Raw genomic sequence first — 9422 nt, 5'->3', positions numbered from 1 at the left:
TATATATATATATATATATATATATATATTACACATACAATATGCATATAAAAAAAGTAAATCGTATGTATTATATTATACCATGTACTATATATGAGTAATTCCCGCGAATCGAAACTGAACGCATCGTCAATATCGATGACAACGCGGATGACTCTATTACGCTAGAAATATCCATTATGGAGGATCATATCTCGTGACAATATAAAGCGATATGAGGCCCCGGAACATATACAATCATCGTAGCGTGCGTATCCGGCGATAAAAATAGTTACGCTTGTGTGAGAGAATACATTTAAGGATAATAAGATAGACGCGATCCTTAAACTCGAAGAGAATTCAGTCTATCTTCTAAAGATTCGATCCGATTCCCACGTTATCCTTAGTTATCCTGCAGGAGGCAGACTTATGCTCGATTCACGGCTATCGAATGAGGTGTCGGAATGCGCCACCGAGAGACAGTGGCTTTATAACTCAGTGTTGCAATAAAAGATTTAGCATCATTACGTGGCAATCGTTCATCATTTAAGATGCCGAATGAAGAGTGGTAACAATTAAATAAACGGTTCGATTCTTATATCACAGTTGTAAAAACAATTTCTGCGGAATGCAATTAATGTCAATTGAAAAAGCGAATTTTGTAGATGTATTGCATACTGTAGTTAAAAGGCCGTAACGAGGAAGATCAAATCCTTCCTGCCCTAAGACGAAGTCAAAATCAAATATGTCTGTTACTCCAACGTTCTCAAACGACGGAAGGTTAAGCTAGACTTTTCCTACATGCATTTTACAATCTATGAAATGTGCGGAATTGACGGATTTTAACCTCTTGTCTGCATTGGATAATTAAGCTCTCTCGGTGCTAAGTTCAGCAGAAAGACTGCCGTTTTTCAGCATTTCACCCGTTCGCAAACTGTGCATTTGTAATAGAGTTGGTTCTTGCAGAGTTAAACGTAAAGTAATTTTCGTAGCAAAACGCGCGTGCGTGAATTGAATTCACGATATAGATATACGATAAATATTCTCCTGAAAACTTAATTTGTTATCACTATTTATTTAATATAACGAATTAATGATAATTATAGAAAGTATCGAGTCTCTGAAAATATCATTTACGTTCTCTTCTTTCTTTCAGCAATTCGTCATTAATGTGTTACCGACTGCCGCATCATTTTACGCATTCACAGATCTCAGAGCAATCAAAATCCATCAGAGCCCTAAACATGGATATCCACGATTCGCATCAACACGTAAACGCGAGTTGATTGTTGATGTCGTCATAGATACTATCTATAATAGACATTCGGAATTATTACATGATTTGAGTGTAGCGTCGAATAATAATTAACCAGAACCAGAAGTTAAGCATTTGCAACTCGCCTACGAGCAATAGCCTAAGCGATGTTAATTATAATCGAGATAATCGAGGACGCGAGAGCAGATGAGACACTTGGCCCACCTAATTTTAGGGATTATGTCTTAGCCGTAATGAAGAAGGGCCTAGCTAAACGTAATCATTCAACTTCGAGCGATGCATGGGAAAAATTATCAACTTTTTCACCGTGCCAATTATAAGATCTGTTATGTCAGTCTGAGATCGGACGATGAACGTACTGGCTGACTTCATTCTTTATCTCGCTCAACTCAACATGACCACTACGACTACATTCCTCCTTGACTAACAATAAATAGGCACTAATGAGAGAAACACACACACACACACACACACACATATATATATATATATATATATATATATATATTATAAATAAATAAATAAATAAATAAATGAATATGCATATACGGAATGACTCTGCTGCTTATGCCGTTTCTTTCATTCGCGAATTCTTTCATTGACTTAAAAAACGGCTTCTATGTATTTATTATTACATTTTCAATAAAAAAATATCGTTAAAGTAAAAAATATTAACAAAAAATATTCATAATTATAAACACAAATTTTTTTCATCTTAATTATTGTAATTTAAAAATTATTGAATTTATTATCAAAGATGCGCTGAAAGAAGATGCAATAGAAAAGCAGGGCATTCTACATATATATATTCATATTATTGTATATAAATATACGGAACATACGGAGTACATGTACGAATGTACATGTATACATGGACATAACAGAGAGAAGCGACAAGAAGGAGAGAGTTAATTCGTAATTAAGTAGGACTTTAATGAATCTCCAGGCGGCTATGTTCATGAAAAAGAGAAAAAAAATCTCGCAGTATCTCGCAGTATCTCGCTGAGAACTCAACGGTAATTGTTCGTTCAATGTGCAATAATTTAATAATAACACCGCTTAATTTGTAACCGACTAATTAAATCGAAGCGATGCCATCGCGTTTCTTCGTGGCCGGACGGACAATTATATGAGGAAAAGAAAAAAAAATAAAGATCGAAAAATGCGTTGACATTATTTCTCCGGCTCGAATTTGTCAGCTCTACGTTTTGCAATGAAATAATCACACATTACAATATGTATTCAGAGAATATTTTTAAAAAATATAAAGAAGCGTTTAATCAAATTTCTATCAACTACGTTACTCATGACAATACGAAACAATACGAACAATATTGACAGTATCTTTAGAAGTTTAAAAAATACTGCCAATTTGGAATACTATTTTACCATTATCTTGTCGTTAGATACAGAATGTCGTACAACTATTAGTACAGATTCTGATTGCTTAAATATATATGTTTTAAATTATTAAATCGAGTTTGCTTAGCAAAAATTAATAGGGATCATTATTTGTCACAAGTTTTTCGTCAATGTTCAATATTTTGATAAATAGGATTTTTGTGCAGAATAAAGTAAAGAATAAAGAGAACAATTTTTTACTTATTTATATCTTAGAATTTATTTATTGTATGTGTTAAAAAATTTAACTTATTGTTAATTTAATATCATTTTATCAAAATATTTTATTTTAAAATCATTTTATCAAAATATTTTATTTATTTCGATGCTAAAGAATGTTCAATATTTAAATTTTTTATTTTATCTTTTATTTTGTAGCATTTAAATATATACTGAGGATTTTTCTCTATGTAATTTTTATGACATGCGATATTATTGCAGAATGATCGGAACTAATTAAAAATTAAAAACCGAAAATATAATCTGAGAACTGTAACAAGTTCAATTAATATTCTTGACTAATTTGTTTGATTTCTTGTATTACTTATGATTTGATAATTTTTGTTTGTGTTCTTGTACTCTCTGAACCATCTACTTCGCTAGGCTCTTGCTAGTTCTAGTTGATTTATTATTATCCAATCAATCAGCTACTTACCTATAAAATAATCACAAAATAATTGTAAATAACTTATGAAGTTGAAGTTCAAGCTCTTTAAGAAAAATGTCACATTTTACAGTTATATTTATCTTATAATTTCAATATTTTCGTAATTTACAAAGTTAAAAAAATTATGGAGATATTTGCAATTTCCGAAAGAAAAAGGAGAAGAGACAATGCGCAATTATGGTGAAATCGGACAAAACGAGGAGAAATTCGAGCTGAGAAAATATAAATGACGTCAAATGATACACGAGACACACGATTGAAAACTAGAGATAACCCATTATGTCTCAAAATTAAATTCTTTCGGAATTGAAATAATCAATAGAAAACTGATAGATTTGTCAGTAGAACAAGATAGTCATTCTTTTCAAACACTCCCGTGTAAGCATCAAATTTTTTTCAATCAGATAGTTCAAGATGCATTAAGATCATTTAATTATCCTAATGAAATAAATAATAGAATGAAAACAGAGTTATTTGATTTAATTCTTCTTCATTCTTATTTTATATATTAAATAAAATTTTATATATTAAATAACAGTGTACGTAAATTATTAAAACAACTTAACTATTAAATTAAAGATAACTGATTCGTATTGCGAAATCTCACGAACTTTTATCAGATTCTATTAACAAATCTTACATGATGGGATATAACGGGTTATGCTCTGCGCCTTAAGCGCCTTCGTACATATGCATGAGCAACATAACGTGAAGACGCAAATACGCTGATCTGTTGAAAAAGAAGAATTAGGCTAGAAGGAAAAATGAAAAGAATAATAGTATAATAATTATAATAATATAATAATATTATTAATATATTATTAATAATAACATAATAATAATAATAAATAACGCTGTTACTCTGATTGTATATAGTTCTGTAATGTTATATATAGTACCATATAGGAACGACAAATATACTATAATTAATTAAATACACGACATACACCGTACACCAGGGCGCGCACCTGCGCGAAACAATCGATAACGATTAATTGTATCTTAGTTATTTACAACCAAGATAAAAAAAGAAATTGAATCGTACGAATTTACGTACGGAATAAATGATGGGAAAAAGGGAGGATAGTCGAAGAGGCGTTAAAAAATAATGTTCGCGTTGCGACATTTTCTAAAATCGTTTTCTTTTCGGTGAAATATTTGCAATTTGAATGGCGCGATATGCATGAATGTAGTCGATGCTTATCGCGAAGGGCATAGGTAAATCCAAATTAAAAATCCATTTCATGTTGCTCTTACTAGTGAACTTATTCAAAAAAATTTACATTTCAAGTAACTATTAATAATATAATCGATTTCGTAGAATTTCCATTGAGATATTGATATTTCAGGATTTTTCTGCTATTATTATTTGAATATTTACGAGTGGATGGTGATACAATTATAATCTTACGTTTTGTTAGAAATTTGTAACATTATAATTTGCTTAATTATTATTTCATCATATCATCTGACTGCGCAATCAGTTTTCTTCATATCATTGACATATAATTAAGCATTAAGAAATGTAATTTATTAAACATATCAAATAAGTTATTCTACAATACGAATTTAATATCTTAAGAAATTAACTTTTTAATATTATAATTGGCTTTTATATTGCGATTTTATTTCGTTTAAATATTTTATTGTTATCTTCTCTTCAAGTAAATGCTAATTACAGAGAAAAAAATTTTTATTCTTTTGCCCTATGCCCTTCGAATAGTATTCAATTGTCTACAACGTAAGTAGACATGTGACTTAATTATTATCAACATATATGTAAGTATAAATGATAAATCATTTTCGAAACGTCAACATTTATCGATAAATGATAATTGACGATGGAGAGCAATTACATGATTAATGCTGCATACTTTATAAAGTCAATAAATAAGTAACACAGAGATTGATCTCTTGTTTTAAAAAACGTGTATTCCAACATACACGTTTGAATACAGCTTTATTCCACGAAATAAAAAGGAAAAGGAAATCTCGCCGACAAGACAAAAAGAGATATAAAAACCTTTTGTACGATTTCGAGATCTTCTTTGTATATAATAATTAATCAAAAACGAATTTTGTGAAAATTATATGCACAATCAACAGTTGTTAAACGGCGATAATTATTTCGATTTGTCTATAGGCATGGATGTAATTATTTGAAGAAAAAAGAAATTACCACATTATATCACAAAAACAATTAAATCATCGATGTAAAATATTCAAAAGTTTAAAAACATCAATCAAACGTTCGAGTCAATTCTATAACAAATAAATAATTTTGATTGTAAACATATACCGAATGTTGACCTCACATAATGAGAATTATGTCGGCCTCTTCAGATTAATAATTTGTAAATTCATTTAGTAAGATATTTTTAGAGAGATAAATCAGGTAGATAGGTCGATAGATAAATCGGTAACTAAAATCAGGACGGCGATAGACAGAGTCAGACTCGCGTATCATAGTGAATTTTTATGTACATAACGTTCATTATCGCATATCTCGGAGCTTAACCCCTTAAACGGACTTGACAAATATGCTCTTCGCGAACTCAATACTGCATTATGTAAAGAGTCAATAAAATCGTTCCCAAAATTCCTCAATCTACACGAATATGTTTTACATAAAATAATCTTTAGCCGTAGCCTAATCAATGACATAAATATCAAACGATGAAAATATTTTATTAATCGGTCCACTTTGAAAGCTGGACGGAAATATAACAAAAACAGGCTTTCCCTCGAGGATTAATAATAATCGGCTTCAGATGTGAATAGAAAGGATGTGAATAGAAAATTTCACATCTTTTCCAGGAGAAAATGATCCGTTCGATTTTCATCTTACGGTGATGAACTCGAGTCATTTGTGCAACCTAGTGAAAGCTTTACGTGTGCCTCATATGATCAACATTACTATCAGTGCAAGTAATATTACCATCATTATGAAATAAGCTCTATTCAATCGGTAATACCCTCGATAGTCAAGATTGTCAATACTGTTAAGCATTAACAGTAATCGAAAGCGTTCGGAATTTCGTAGCTCTATTTAATATTGAAAGATACTGTTACGTTTGATTATAATAGTATGTCTAATTAATATCACAAACAACTATTACAACGATTACCAGTAAGCTCTTATGGAATACGAAAAGATCAACTATCGAGAACGATTATACTATTCCTCGATTATACTATTCACTTTTTTATTACTTTCGCATTGTTTAAGAATCAGAAAATCGATAGGAATTGTTCTTATTATCCTGACAAAGTGGGAAATGATCGTGTCTTCTATTATACTAAAGAAAGACTACTAACAAGGAACTATCTTTGTCCAATTTTTTCCTCAAAATATGTTATTAAACATTTAAATCTGAGAGATTCTGTATTTCTTATTGCGCAATTTAAAAGATGAAACAACCTTCTAAAACTTCGAAACTAAAATCTTTTGACATTCAACAAATTCTTTTCGATTTATTTATTATATTAAAAAATTTTGAATTAAAATTTAATTGGTGTTTAAGCTAATACAAGCTTTAGTTTGTTATTTTAATTAGCTTTTGCCGAAAAACAAAAAGAAATAGTAAAATTATTCCATGCTTATTTTTAATTTTGATCTCCCCCGTTCTTTCAAAATTATTTAAACCTTATTAGAAAAATATTGTAATATCTTTTTTTAATCAGTCATGTAAGAATTGATCTATTATATATTTTTCTTTCTAAAAATAAGTTATTATAACATGATATTTCTGTGAATTACTCTAAAAAAATTCTAATACAATATTGTATAATGCCCAATTTCTTCATCACTAGATAATCCAAGAGATAGATCCCAGAGTGCAATGGAAATATCTCATGTATAAGGATAATTATCCGCAACTTATTTGGAAGTGAAGAAATTGAGCATAAGTGTTTCTTTATGTTGAAGCAGTGATAAAAGCTATAAGAGCGGCGATAAAAACTAAAAAAATCTATATTTTTCTTCGAGGTATATTTATAATGAAATTGTGATAACAGCATATTTCTAATTGTTAACTAAAGTATTGGATCAATGCAAAAATTCGTGCCCGATTTATTATTCAAAGTTCAAACAGCTGCAATTTTGTTAAAAATAAATAAAATTTAAATTTAAAAAAAGAGTTTTAAAGCTTGAAATCTCTCTACTTTCGAATGATTATTATATTTTTTGAGTTTGTATGAGTTTTGTCATTTTTACATATAGAAAACTATGAGCTGAAAAAAATAAAAAAATTTTTTTTCACTTTGTAAATGTAGCATGTCCAAAAAAAATTTTTTTTAATTTTCGACTCTTTATTATAAAAACTTGAAACTTTCCCTACAAAATTTTTTTTAAATGTTCCTACGATTTTTTATTATTGAATTGTTGCAAATTAAATAAAATAAATATTTTGACTTTGATTGCTCATAATTTTATCAAAACACACAATTTATCAAACCCACATCACAATTTAAAAAAATAGATTCTAGAAAACTTAAATTCTCTCAGAGAATAGAGTAAGATTTAGATTTTATTTTATTTTTAACAAAAATAATAGCTATTTGAAGTTTGAATAATAAATCGGGCACGAACTTTTGTACTGATCCATTATTATTCTCGAAAAATGAGTGATTTATAAAAAAAATTACTATTATCTTTAAATATTAAGGAAATGTTTGTGAATAACGTCAAAATTTTTAAATTTTTATTTCTGATTTTAGTTCATTTCTAAAGCCGAACGTTGATCACTACACAAATAGTAATAAAATTTGATAAGATGTGCAGAAGATTGACGTCTTTATACAAACACAAGCGTTTTGTAATATTGAAAGTTTGAAGATAATAATAATTCTTCTCCTAAGAGTCACTCATTTTTTAAACAATTTACCTTAATTAACAAATAAAGAAATATATTATTACAACTTCATCACAAACACATCAAAGTAAGATATATTTAATTAGCTTTTATCACCGCTCTTATCACCAATCTGATAGTTTTTATCACTGCTCTAAAACAAATACATTCTAAGATATCAAATATATTAAAATTATTGATGATATAATGAGATTCTTTTTTATTAAAAATAGCCTCTTAAGTATTTATTTTTATTTTATAATTGTATTAAATATTAAACTCCAATCAATCTTAATTTTTATTCTATTTTTTAAAATGATTTTATTATGATCGAAGATAATTAAATAAAGTCGAAATGTCTCGTTATATCATTATTGAATATTTTAATAAATTTGATTTTGTAATTTATTGCTATTAACTTTATTTTTTTCGCTTGCTAATTAACTTTGATTTTATTTTAATTATTTACACAAACCTTATTTTGTTAAAAATAATAAATAATAAGGAGTATATAAACCAAATTGCAGGATGTTATTGCAAATTATATTCTTTAAATACAATTAAATTATATTCTGTAAATCTTTCAACTGTTATCCAGTCATCTTCAGTACAACAAATTGCTAGATAGACGTTAATTTACAAAAATTAAATTAGCTTATTATGATAAATAGATAAATAGATAATTTACAATAACATCCTATATTTGGTCTATATGTTCCTTATTATTTATTATTTTTGACGTAATTCAAAGAGCCAATTATCATTATACTTGCTTATTTTACTTAGCTTTGGTCGAAAAACTAAAAGTAATGCTATTACTTTTAGCTTTTCGACCAAAGCTAAGTTATTATTCCATTCCTTATTTTTAATTTTTATTTCCCAGTTTTTTCCTAAATTAGTTAAATTTTATTAGAAGAATATTAGAGTATCTTTAATCAGCTCTATAAATTAATTGATTATAGTGATTGATTATATACTTTTCTTTCTAAATATAGAATATTGTGATAAGATGACATTCTATGCAATCACTATATAATAAAATCCAATATATTGTGTAAGTGTCTTGTGAATTATCAAATTTAATGAAATAATTTATTACAGTGAAGTTAATCACAAAAACAAGTTTTAGATGAATCATATTACATTAGAACAGTCATTGAATTTATTTACGTATCAGTTTTGAATAATTTTATAATAATAATTAATTTCTTTACATTTTTTAAAAGATAAATTATATATGTAAAAC

This window comes from Atta colombica, unplaced genomic scaffold, assembly GCF_001594045.1.
Source record: "Atta colombica isolate Treedump-2 unplaced genomic scaffold, Acol1.0 scaffold189, whole genome shotgun sequence".
NCBI classification, from domain to species: domain Eukaryota; kingdom Metazoa; phylum Arthropoda; class Insecta; order Hymenoptera; family Formicidae; genus Atta; species Atta colombica.
The sequence above is the reverse complement of the archived record's forward strand: the minus strand, read 5'-3'. Positions refer to the sequence as shown.